Source organism: Macrobrachium nipponense, chromosome 15 (assembly GCF_015104395.2).
Source record: "Macrobrachium nipponense isolate FS-2020 chromosome 15, ASM1510439v2, whole genome shotgun sequence".
In the NCBI taxonomy this organism is placed as follows: Eukaryota; Metazoa; Arthropoda; class Malacostraca; order Decapoda; family Palaemonidae; genus Macrobrachium; species Macrobrachium nipponense.
Genome location: NC_087208.1, coordinates 80,649,774 through 80,663,988, shown reverse-complemented (window position 1 = coordinate 80,663,988; position 14,215 = coordinate 80,649,774).

Sequence of the window (14,215 nt, the reverse complement as noted above, 5' to 3'; positions counted from 1 at the left end):
TTTAGATATTTGTCGAGCTTATTCTTAAACACATCTACGCTCACTCCTGATATATTCCTCAGATGAGCTGGCAACGCATTGAATAGACGCTGCATTATCGATGCTGGTGCGTAGTGGATTAATGTCCTGTGTGCTTTCCTTATTTTTCCTGGTATATTTTTGGGCACTATTAATCTACCTCTGCTTGCTCTTTCTGATATTTTTAGTTCCATGATATTTTCTGCTATTCCTTCTATCTGTTTCCATGCCTGAATTATCATGTAGCGTTCTCTTCTCCTTTCCAGACTATATAATTTTAAGAATTGTAGTCTTTCCCAGTAGTCTAGGTCCTTAACTTCTTCTATTCTAGCTGTAAAGGACCTTTGTACACTCTCTATTTGTGCAATATCCTTTTGATAGTGTGGGTACCATATCATATTGCAATATTCAAGTGGACTACGAACATATGTTTTATAAAGCATAATCATGTGTTCAGCTTTTCTTGTTTTGAAGTGCCGTAACAACATTCCCATTTTTGCTTTACATTTTGCCAACAGAGTTGCTATTTGATCATTGCATAACATGTTCCTATTCATCATCACACCAAGGTCTTTAACTGCTTCCTTATTTGTGATGGTCTCATTATTAGGTCCCTTATATGCATATAGCTTTCTTTCTCTGTCTCCATAATTTATTGATTCAAATTTATCAGAGTTAAATACCATCCTATTTACCTCTGCCCAATCATATACTTTGTTAAGGTCCCTTTGTAGAGCGTTCCTATCTTCATCACAAGTAATTTCTCTACTTATTCTTGTGTCATCTGCGAAACTACTCACTACCGAATCCTTAACATTATTGTCTATGTCTTCAATCATAATAACAAACAGTATTGCAGCTAACACCGTACCTTGCGGCACACCGGATATTACCTTGGCTTCATCCGATTTCTCGTCGTTTGCAATAACTATCTGTTTTCTGTTGTGTAAAAATTCTTTTAACCATCTTCCTACTTTATCCACGATATTGTGTTTTCTAATTTTCTTCGCTAATATATTATGGTCTACTTTATCAAAAGCTTTTGCAAAGTCTAAATAAACCACATCTGTTTCATTTCCGCTTTTCATATTTTTGAATATGTTTTCACGGTGGACTAACAGTTGGGTTTGTGTACTTTTTCCGGGTACGAAACCATGTTGTCCTTTATTAAACAAATTATTTTTTATTAAATGTTTCATAATATTTTTCTTCATTACCCTTTCATACACTCATTATATGTGATGTTAGACTCACAGGCCTATAATTACTTGCCTCTAGTCTTGATCCACTTTTGAAAGTAGGGGTAATATACGCTAATTTGTGCTCATCATATATCTTGCCTGTATCTACACTTTGTCTTAATAATATTGCAAGTGGCTTTGCGATAGAATGAACTACTTTCTTTAACAAAATAGCAGAATTCCATCAGGCCCTGCAGCAGCTCCATTTTTAATTTCATTAATAGCCTGCACAATATCAGCTTCATTAATATCTATGTCAGCTAAATATTCACTATTTTCATACCTTACTTCTATATCATTATCTTCATTATCTATTCTAGGGGTGAATTCTCTCTTATATCGTTCTGCCAGTATGTTGCAAAATTTCCTTTTTTCATTCGTTAAGTCTCCCTCTTCAATTCTCAGAGGGCCTATTTCTATTCTTCTTTTATTCATCTTCTTCGCATATGAGTATAATAGTTTGGGGTTTTGCTTGATATTTAATAGGGTTTTTTCTTCCAAGTCCCGTTTTTCATTTTCTTTTGATTGTATAATCTTTTGTTCTGCATTTTCTATCTTACTTTTTAGTTCTATAACTTTCCATGCATTTTTTTCTTTTGCAAGACCTTTTTTCCACTTTCTGATTTTCTGGAACAAGATTCTTCTGTCTCTTGGTATGCATGAATGATGTTTACTTTTCTTCTTCGGTATATATTTTTCCACTATTATCTCCAATATTTTATATAATATCTCCGTATTTACCCTTATGTCATCACTTACGAAAATGTTATCCCAATCTTTGTTTAATTCTTCATTAATTTCTGACCATTTTATATTTTTACTGTAGAAGTTGTATTTTCCATATCCTTCCCACTTTTTCATTTCTTGCTTATCTCTATTTTCACTTGCTTTGGAATGAACTGTTAATTCTATGACATTATGGTCTGAAATACTCGCATTATAAACTATTATTTCTTTAACATAATTCATCTCGTTCACAAATACTAGGTCTAAAGTATTTTCCTTTCTTGTTGGCAGGTGATTTATTTGTTGAATGTTGTATTCTAGTAGCATATCTAATAGCTTTTCAAATTGCCTCTTATCTTCTGCACTACTATTACTCTCTTTTTTATATGTATAAGTACAACCACAATCTCCTATTCGTTCTTTCCATTCTACGAAAGGAAAGTTGAAGTCACCAGATAGGAGAATAGTCCAGTCCTTGTGATTTCTACATATATCATCCAATTTTTCAATTATTAAGTCAAACTCTTTAGTATTAGGAGGTCTATATATTACTATGTTCATCAATTTTTCAGATTCAAATTCTACCGCTATTAGTTCACATTCTGAGTTACTATATTTCTCATATATTTTTCCTGTTTTTTGTCTTTCCCATATATTGCGGTTCCCCCTTGATTCCTATTTTTTCTATCTGATCTATAAGTTTGGAACCCGTTTATTTGATCATCATTCCCAGTCTCTTGGGAATACCAGGTTTCACTTTATATTCATTATATCTATTTTCTTTTCATTTTGGGTTAGTTCTTCTAAGTACTCTATTTTTCTTTTTGAGTTACTCGTAACTAAACCCTGCGCATTCATCACTATGATGGTTTGCGTGTTTTCTCCCTTCATTTAATACTGATAGTAATAAGGATTTTCCATGTCTCTTTCCTGTTTCTGGTATGTTGTTCTTTTTTCATTTCCAGAAATTCTGACATTAAAAAATCCAACTTTTCCATATATTTGATCTTCCTTCATCATAATTATTCATTTTGTGTCTGAATCTGCAATTTTCTCCGTTTCTGCAATATCCTCTTGCATAATAAATACAGTTATTATCTCTTGAGTAGAATTTCGGAGCTGATGCTTTGAAATTCTTTGCTGACACCTCTGCATATCTCATTGGTGGTTTGCTTTTCTCTTTTACCTGATATTCTTGATTTCTCTCTTTATTTGTTTCTTTCTTATTTTGGATTTTATTACTTGGTTGGTTATTTATTTGATTATGATTCATGGCTACAGGGTGCATATATTTGCATTTTTTGTCGAACTTACATCCTTTTCCTTCTTTTAGGTTTTTTACATATTTTGGATGCAGATCTCTGCAATCATCCCCATATCCATCTAAGTATGCACATTTACCATATATTTCATAGTTTTGACATATCTTAGGATGTTTGTAGTAACATCTTTCTCCAAATTTGCAATTCCCTCTTTTCAAAAGGTTGCAGATTTTTGTCTTTCTTGTCTATTTTTTCCTCTTTCCCGTCATTGTATAGATCTGGGTAGAGCCTCTTCGGGATTTGCTTTTCTGTTGTCATATCGTAATTTATTTCTTCGTAGGTATGCTGCTTTATTGCCTCATATGTAGTATCAATGAGTATCTCTGCATCCATACTTTTATCTTGTTCTTTGGTTTTCCTTATTTTTTTTCTGTCATTTCATTTTTGTTTACTTCTCTTCCGTTTTCCTCTTCTTCTTTTTCTTCTTCTTCTTCCTTCCTCTTCCTCTTCTTCTCATCCTCAACTATTTGTACATTCAATCTTGATTTAATAACATTGTCTATCCATGATAGACATGTTGAACAAAAATTCTTGTATCTTTTCTCAAATCTTGTATTACCTCAGCACACTGTGGATGGGTCGGAATGTTGTGCATTGACAGCACATTTTCTGATTAGGTTTTGTGGATTGACTATGCTATACCAAACCTTACACAGTTTGCATGCTTTTGGCATTCTTTTCCTAATGCATCAATTAGTATATTCACAAGATTCACCTTATTCATTTTCTTTGTCGGAATATGTTGGTTTATGTATATTTCTTTATGAGTCTCTTGACCACTTGGATTTTATTTGGAACTTCTTCAATTATTTCAAGATGTTTTCATTAGATTTGTTCCAGTTTGAAGGATTATATCCTTCTAATATATCTATGAATGCTTTTGTATACTTTTGGTTATGGACTGTTGCTGATTTCATAGATGAGAAATGCCAGTTCCCTTCCTGCTACCTCATCGTATTGCGAATCTGCTAAAACACGCCAAATTACGCCACCTTTTCCCGCAGTTGGAACTTACTGCCATCTTGTTCTGATTTATAGTATTACACTTGATAAACTAACTTAGAAGACGCTTTATCCTACTATTTTCACACTAATCTTATCACCGATAGTTCACGAACACTTCTAGATATTTCTCAAATTCTAGTCGTATGTTAAACTTGTGATATCTGTTGATTATTGTGACTTCACGCGGGTACGTCTCACCAAGCAAGATGGCTACTACGAGAGAGAGAGAGAGAGAGAGAGAGACCAAATTGTAGCCCAGAACCGGAAGATCTTTGGGAGGAGCAAAGAATATCTCTTGAATTTTTGTTGGCAAAAAGTTCGGGATTTTGACTGTCGAATTTTTCCCTGCATACATCAATCCCCAAAATCTATACTCCGAAATTTTGGGTAGTTATCCAGAAGTCTCCTTCGCAGTCTTGCTTTTTATTCACGAAAGAGAGATTTTCATTTCGAGAGAGAGAGAGAGAGAGAGAGAGAGAGAGATAGAAAGAGAGAGAGAGGACAAGTTTTAATTTAAGGAATTTATCTTATTTGAGCAACTACAAATTTATGATTATTTATGCACTCAAATTCCGAATGTTACAACTGATGAAGCTAGAATAAGAAATGCAAAAAGTTAAAATCAAATTCATTTAGAAAAGACAGGTCTCTCTCTCTCTCTCTCTCTCTCTCTCTCTCAATAAATGCATCAATAGATCAGTCAATCAGTCAAATTAATCCGATATTCTCAAATAGATTTTTAGCTTTTAGCAAGAAAGATATGTTCTCTCTCTCTCTCTCTCTCTCTCTCTCTCTCTCTCTCTCTCTCTCACACACACACACGAGTGAATGGCTCTTGTAGTCTCAAGTACAAAAGTTTCACCTTTGTAAAGGAAGACAAGCCTAGGTCCCCCTCAAGTGGCAACTCTAAACTCCGTAAAAATGTGGCCTTGAGGGGCAGAATGACACTGAGGAGAAATAAATCGATTGTTTTCGTCCTAAAGCCTCGAGGACCAACGTGTAAACGAAGACGAAAAATATTTCAATGGAAGCATATAATAGCCTGTAATAAAATGACTAGACCCATCACCCGTGGCTGGAGAATCTCTTTCCAGAGATTCTGTAAACATTTTTAGTTGCTGTAACAATTATTTATAAGGTGGTCAGATCGCTTGTTCCCTTTACTGGCGAATGCAGAACTTTGTATCGAGAAAAATATACTTAACTAATCAATTTTGTTATCAACATTTCACATGTATGGACATCTCTTTATTCTTGGTTCCAATGGAATTTGACACTTACATTATTCTATGTTTCTTCTCAAAGTACTAAAAGTCATGACAGGTCATTCAAGTGAACAATTAAATTTCTACACGCGCAGCAACAGTGGGTCTTTATTCTTCGTTCATTATTTTCATTCATACAACTCATAAAGTTTATGCTACAACACCCTTCTCTCTCTCTCTCTCTCTCTCTCTCTCATACACACACACGCTCGCACCAACAAACAAACACGTAAGCTCTTGCGCAGCAAACTATGAATCTTTGCTTCCATTCATTTAAATAACACAAATCTGATTCTCTCTCTCTCTCTCTCTCTCTCTCTCTCTCTCATACGCATACTCACACAGGCGAACCAAATGGAGGAGCATTTCTGCCACCAAACCAAAAAGAAATGAAAGACAAAACAAAAAAACAGAAGCTAAAACCTCAGTTAGTGAAATTAAAATCTTCCGCGGTGTTGAACTTCCATCACCCCGGATAACTTCGTACGAAGTTTTCAAAGGCGCTTTCGGGGAAGGGGACATGACGGCAGAGTGAGGCGATAGTGCGTCCCCATGCATGCTCCGGTTGGGTGGTTCAGGAGAGTCCTCAGCTGAAGGGAAAGGCAGAAAGAACTAAGGGGGAAAAGGATACGCGAGGGATCTCCTTCACTGGACGCGCCTCCAGAAGGGAAAACTGAGACCCACCATAGTCAACAAGAAGTTAGGTAGACACACACACAGCAGAGACAGTGTGAACGATGACAGGGAGTACGGCAAGGCGAAGAATATATAAGGTGAAGGACAAGAAACTACGAAAAAGAACAGGCAGGCACACAAAACGGGTAACATGAACGACAAAAGGGATGCTCAAGAATATCTTCTTCTTTTTCTAATCCATGAGAGAGACAGAGAGAGATATTGGCAAAGAAGTGTATTTTCCACTCAGTCGGCTGTATTTGTTTTACGAGAGTTTTAGCATCTGAGTATTTATGATTGTGTAGAATGTTTAATTCTAATCTCCCAAATACTGCTTCAGTGTAAATAGTCATGGGGTAAAGTTGAACTACTAACTTGAAAACACGAAGCCAATTAAGAAGGTTTGGTCAAAGATCTGAATGCAGATGACACAAGTTCCAACGTGCAGGAGATATTCATTCACTTTATGCCTTTTAAGGGCCGAGACAAACAAGTATAATAAAAATAAAAATAAAAATTGACAAGACGCTGTACACAGAGAGATAGAGAAAATGTACAGTGCTTAGTGAACAAGCTCTTAATTACACAGATATAATATTGCAATCAACATAAGTTTTAAAATCTGTCATAAGTTTTGCCTCCATCACACATTTAATTTCAGCTCCATCGAAACCGAAACCACTGGAATGAGTTATTGTGATTAATGCCTCCACAGTCATATAAATTGGAGAATTTCAAAACTAACCTTGACTTTGGAGATCCAGGTTTTCTCACTCTGGTCCAACTGCCCACTTGAGGAAGCTGTTTTTATCATTTAGGTCTCAGTTTGATATGAATTGATTTGTTTTACCGTCTGATAGTTACATAAAGTCAAAAGGACGCACATTTTCAACCTTGTTAAGATATAGATATTTTATCTTTGGAGTTGTACTTAAAATTTATAGGGCTCATGTTTTTTTATTTGATAAAATGTTGAATATTTCATCCTCATTGACTTCATGTAGTGCCAAGGGGGATTATAGTTTAGATTATTTTGATAAAAAATGACTCACACAAGAACCAATGGAACATTGTCAAACCAAGGACAGATGATGCAAATGAAGTTAGGTTAGTGTGAAGTTGAGAATGCCTGTGGAAGTGACTTGTGAGGTTGTAAGGAGGTCAATTAAAAGGGATAGAAAATAATAAGGATATAGCAGGATTTAGTTACTGGCTAGGTTGTTCAAGGTATGTTTGATGTAGGAAAAAGTGCCAAGGAGTGGGTGAGGATTAAAGGACGAGGATAGAGGCCTTGGAAGTGGTTGTAGTAGTTATAGGACATAACATGATTAACTACATATATACAGGGAGGTGTGTATGGGAAAGCTTTTTGTAGCATGTAGGGACCTAGAAAAATCTTATGCCATTCATTGAGGAAAGATGAGAAGGGTGCTAAGAATTCATATGTAGGAGAGAATGTGTTCAGATATATGAGAATTTTCTGTAATGAAGATGAATCCTGTGATAAAAAAAAGAAGACAGGAGAGCGACAGGTTTAGTGTGATAATAAGTCAGAGACCAGGATGCTTCATATCACCTGCGAATGAAAAGACAGAAGAACGAGAAAGAAAAGTTCGATATAGAAAGAGGTCATGAATGTACACTGTTACTTGTGGTAATGAACAGTAGCTGCAAGAACTGCTCCTCAACCACTGGATCATTTGAAAGGAGAAACCTCCAGATTTCGAGAATAAAAAACCGCAACAAGCATTTCTGGTAAATTTAAATTCATTTCACTAAAAATTCAATCATTTCGAAATAAAAAAAAAAGCATGGCGCAACTGCGACCATTTAAGGCCCCGAGGAAATCCAAGAGAACCGTGAAAGGCGCTCCAAGGAGGACGGGCCCCCCTGTATTCATAATGATATGCGCGACCTCGCTTGGCGCGGCTGAAGAGGATGTCAAGAAAGGTTGAAAGAGGAAAAGGATACGAATAGGAGGCAAGAGAGGAGATAGTCGTAATTGGGAAGGAATAGGAGTCATGGAGAAATGCCAAAGAACAGATGCATCACCAAAAACAGCTTTTAGTGTCCACAGAACTACTCTGCCAAGGATCGAATTACAATGTCAGTGCCAACAATTTTATTAGAAAACTGAAAAGATAGAGTGCCAAAAATAGAATAACAGATGTTGAAAGGTATTCAATGTGTCAGGTAGTTGTACTATCAAAAACAGCTACTACAGGTGCCAAACAGGACTGAAAGCAACTAAATGAGAATTTTATACACCAAAAAGTAAATATACGTCCAAAGAGGTGATCACAGATGCTGAAGATAATTGAGGCGCCACTGAAGAGCTAAAAGAGAATTAGTGTTGCCAAACAGTAGTGAAAGACGCCGAAAAAAGATAGAAAAGAGACGCAGCGGAAAAATGAACCACGAAAAATATAATGGGGGAAAAGGATGTGAGCCAAAGTGGCCTACAGATGCCAAGAGAGCTAAAAGTGCCAAGAAGGAGAGTTTTAGATGCCAAGGAGTCAGTAACAGAGCCAAAGGATGCCAGAGAAAAGATGATACAGAGGCGGACAGATGAAAGCTTCAGTATGATTGTTAGCAGAGTCATTTCAGTCAAAATGAACGAAGCGCAAAAAATTTCAAAATGGATTGGAGCGCTTTCAGTATGACCCAGGATGAATAATAAACAAAAAATAAATATCTAAAATGATCGAGATCATGATGTAAATATGAAATGACACAGACTTGATTGGAAAAAAAATATTAGTATGAAGTGATACTGAATCGATATGAAAGGGGAATTATATGGAACATATCGATGATTTTCATTAGATTAGATGCTCCAATCTATTGACGATTCAGTGGAGAGTTGGGGCCGCCAACAACACCAGACATAAGGATAAAAATGAACTAGAAATATTTTATGGTGTTTAATTCAGGATGTCCAACGACATGATTAACGTGATGACGTTTGTTCAATTTCTTGCTACTCAGCAATGTATTTCTCATAATGATATTGTGCCCCAGCACATCCAGTCTCATATTATGCTTGCTCTCATATTATGCTTGCTTTAAGTGAGGCGTGTAAATATGCATAATTCACGTTCGTGTAATTGCTCTTAGCATGTATTGAACCTACAAATTGCAAAGTCAAGTTATGTCCGTAAATGAATTTTATTCATTCCTGTGCCCTTGCCTACGCATGCAACGGTAGATGATGCACGCCTTTGCAGAGAGAGAGAGACCTTACCTTACCTTACAGACCTTACAGTTCGTTCGGGTTGCCCCAGGTCCCTCAGTGTGAGGCGCCTCTAATGTCTACCAGAGAGTTGCTAGTACATCTTCCGGTATATTTTGCATCTTCCAATCTTGGATGGTCTGGGATGCAGTTTAGATATTTGTCGAGCTTATTCTTAAACACTCTACGCTCACTCCTGATATATTCCTCAGATGAGCTGGCAACGCATTGAATAGACGCTGCATTATCGATGCTGGTGCGTAGTGGATTAATGTCCTGTGTGCTTTCCTTATTTTTCCTGGTATAGTTTTGGGCACTATTAATCTACCTCTGCTTGCTCTTTCTGATATTTTTAGTTCCATGATATTTGTCTGTTATTCCTTCTATCGTGTTTCCATGCCTGAATTATCATGTAGCGTTCTCTTCTCCTTTCTAGACTATATAATTTTAAGGATTGTAGTCTTTCCCAGTAGTCTAGGTCCTTAACTTCTTCTATTCTAGCTGTAAAGGACCTTTGTACACTCTCTATTTGTGCAATATCCTTTTGATAGTGTGGGTACCATATCATATTGCAATATTCAAGTGGACCTACGAACATATTTTTATAAAGCATAATCATGTGTTCAGCTTTTCTTGTTTTGAAGTGCCGTAACAACATTCCCATTTTTGCTTTACATTTTGCCAACAGAATTGCTATTTGATCATTGCATAACATGTTCCTATTCATCATCACACCAAGGTCTTTAACTGCTTCCTTATTTGTGATTGTCTCATTATTAGGTCCCCTATATGCATATAGCTTTCCTTCTCTGTCTCCATAATTTATTGATTCAAATTTATCAGAGTTAAATACCATCCTATTTACCTCTCGCCCAATCATATACTTTGTTAAGGTCTCTTTGTAGAGCGTTCCTATCTTCATCACAAGTAATTTCTCTACTTATTCTTGTGTCATCAGCGAAACTACTCACTACCGAATCCTTAACATTACTGTCTATGTCTTCAATCATAATAACAAACAATATTGCAGCTAGCACCGTACCTTGTGGCACACCGGATATTACCTTGGTTTCATCCGATTTCTCATCGTTTGCAATAACTATCGTTTTGTGTTGTGTAAAAATTCTTTTAACCATCTCCCTACTTTATCTACGATATTGTGTTTTCTAATTTTCTTTGCTAATATATTATGGTCTACTTTGTCAAAAGCTTTTGCAAAGTCTAGATAAACCACATCTGTTTCACTTTCCGCTTTTCATATTTTTGAATATGTTCTCACGGTGGACTAACAGTTGGGTTTGTGTACTTTTTCCGGGTACGAAAGACCGTGTTGTCCTATATTAAACAAATTATTTTTTTTATTAAATGTTTCATAATATTTTTCTTCATTACCCTTTCATACACTTTCATAATATGTGATGTTAGACTCACAGGCCTATAATTACTTGCCTCTAGTCTTGATCCACTTTTGAAAGTAGGGGTGATATATGCTAATTTGTGCTCATCATAAATCTTGCCTGTATCTACACTTTGTCTTAATAATATTGCAAGTGGCTTTGCGATAGAATGAACTACTTTCTTTAACAAAATAGCAGGGACTCCATCCGGCCCTGCAGCAGCTCCATTTTTAATTTCATTAATTGCCTGCACAATATCAGCTTCATTAATTTCTATGTCAGCTAAATATTCACTATTTTCTTCCCTTACTTCTATATCATTATCTTCATTATCTATTCTAGGGTGAATTCTCTCTTATACGTTCTGCCAGTATGTTGCAAATTTCCTTTTTTTCATTCGTTAATCTCCCTTCAATTCTCAGAGGGCCTATTTCTATTCTTCTTTTATTCATCTTCTTCGCATATGAGTATAATAGTTTGGGGTTTTTGCTTGATATTTAATAGGGTTTTTTCTTCCAATTCCCGTTTTTCATTTTCTTTTGATTGTATAATCTTTTGTTCTGCATTTTCTATCTTACTTTTTAGTTCTATAACTTTCCATGCATTTTTTTCTTTTGCAAGACCTTTTTTCCACTTTCTGATTTTCTGGAACAAGATCCTTCTGTCTCTTGGTATGCATGAATGATGTTTACTTTTCTTCTTCGGTATATATTTTTCCACATTTTCTCCAATATTTTATATAATATCTCCGTATTTACCCTTATGTCATCACTTACGAAAATGTTATCCCAATCTTTGTTTAATTCTTCATTAATTTCTGACCATTTTATATTTTTACTGTAGAAGTTGTATTTTCCATATCCTTCCCACTTTTTCATTTCTTGCTTATCTCTATTTTCACTTGCTTTGGAATGAACTGTTAATTCTATGACATTATGGTCTGAAATACTCGCATTATAAACTATTATTTCTTAACATATTCATCTCGTTCACAATACTAGGTCTAAAGTATTTTCCTTTCTTGTTGGCAGGTGATTTATTTGTTGAATGTTGTATTCTAGTAGCATATCTAATAGCTTTTCAAATTGCCTCTTATCTTCTGCACTACTATTACTCTCTTTTTTATATGTATAAGTACAACCACAATCTCCTATTCGTTCTTTCCATTCTACGAAAGGAAAGTTGAAGTCACCAGATAGGAGAATAGTCCAGTCCTTGTGATTTCTACATATATCATCCAATTTTTCAATTATTAAGTCAAACTCTTTAGTATTAGGAGGTCTATATATTACTATGTTCATCAATTTTTCAGATTCAAATTCTACCGCGCTATTAGTTCACATTCTGAGTTACTATATTTCTCATATATTTTTCCTGTTTTTTTGTCTTTCCCATATATTGCGGTTCCCCCTTGATTCCTATTTTTTCTATCTGATCTATAAGTTTGGAACCCTTTTATTTGATCATCATTCCCAGTCTCTTGGGAATACCAGGTTTCACTTATATTCATTATATCTATTTTCTTTTCATTTTGGGTTAGTTCTTCTAAGTACTCTATTTTTCTTTTTGAGTTACTCGTAACTAAACCCTGCGCATTCATCACTATGATGGTTTGCGTGTTTTCTCCTTCATTTAATAATGGTAGTAATAAGGATTTTCCCATGTCTCTTTCCTGTTCTGGTATGTTGTTCTTTTTTTCATTTCCAGAAATTCTGACATTAAAAAATCCAACTTTTCCATAATATTTGATCTTCCTTCATCATAATTATTCATTTTGTGTCTGAATCTGCAATTTTCTCCGTTTCTGCAGTATCCTCTTGCATAATAAATACAGTTATTATCTCTTGAGTAGAATTTCGGAGCTGATGCTTTGAAATTTTTTGCTGACACCTCTGCATATCTCATTGGTGGTTTGCTTTTCTCTTTTACCTGATATTCTTGATTTCTCTCTTTATTTGTTTCTTTCTTATTTTGGATTTTATTACTTGGTTGGTTATTTATTTGATTATGATTCATGGCTACAGGGTGCATATATTTGCATTTTTTGTCGAACTTACATCCTTTCCTTCTTTTAGGTTTTTACATATTTTTGGATGCAGATCTCTGCAATCATCCCCATATCCATCTAAGTATGCACATTTACCATATATTTCATAGTTTTGACATATCTTAGGATGTTTGTAGTAACATCTTTCTCCAAATCTGCAATTCCCTCTTTTCAAAAGGTTGCAGATTTTGTCTTTCTTGTCTATTTTTTCCTCTTTCCCGTCATTGTGTAGATCTGGGTAGAGCCTCTTCGGGATTTGCTTTTCTGTTGTCATATCGTAATTTATTTCTTCGTAGGTATGCTGCTTTATTGCCTCATATGTAGTATCAATGAGTATCTCTGCATCCATACCTTTTATCTTGTTCTTTGTTTTCCTTATTTTTTTCTGTCATTTCATTTTTGTTTACTTCTCTTCCGTTTTCCTCTTCTTCTTTTTCTTCTTCTTCTTCCTCTTCTCTTCTTCTTCATCCTCAACTATTTGTACATTCAATCTTGATTTAATAACATTGTCTATCCATGATAGACATGTTGAACAAAAAATTCTTGTATCTTTTCTCAAATCTTGTATTACCTCAGCACACTGTGGATGGGTCGGAATGTTGCATGCAGCACATTTTCTGATTAGGTTTTGTGGATTGACTATGCTATACCAAACCTTACACAGTTTGCATGCTTTTGGCATTCTTTTTCCTAATGCATCAATTAGGATATTCACAAGATTCACCTTATTCATTTTCTTTGTCGGAATATGTTGGTTTATGTATATTTTCTTTATGAGTCTCTTGACCACTTGGATTTTATTTGGAACTTCTTCAATTATTTTCAAGATGTTTTCATTAGATTTGTTCCAGTTTGAAGGATTATATCCTTCTAATATATCTATGAATGCTTTTGTATCTTTTTGGTTAGGACTGTTGCTGATTTCATAGATGAGAAATGCCAGTTCCCTTCCTGCTACCTCATCGTATTGCGAATCTGCTAAACACGCCAAATTACGCCACCTTTTCCCGCAGTTGGAACTTACTGCCATCTTGTTCTGATTTATAGTATTACACTTGATAAACTAACTTAGAAGACGCTTTATCCTACTATTTCACACTAATCTTATCACCGATAGTTCACGAACACTTCTAGATATTTCTCAAATTCTAGTCGTATGTTAAACTTGTGATATCTGTTGATTAATCTGACTTCACGCGGGTACGTCTCACCAAGCAAGATGGCTACTACGAGAGAGAAGAGAGCAGAGAGAGAGGAGAGAGAGAGAGAGAGAGAGAGAGAGAGTGA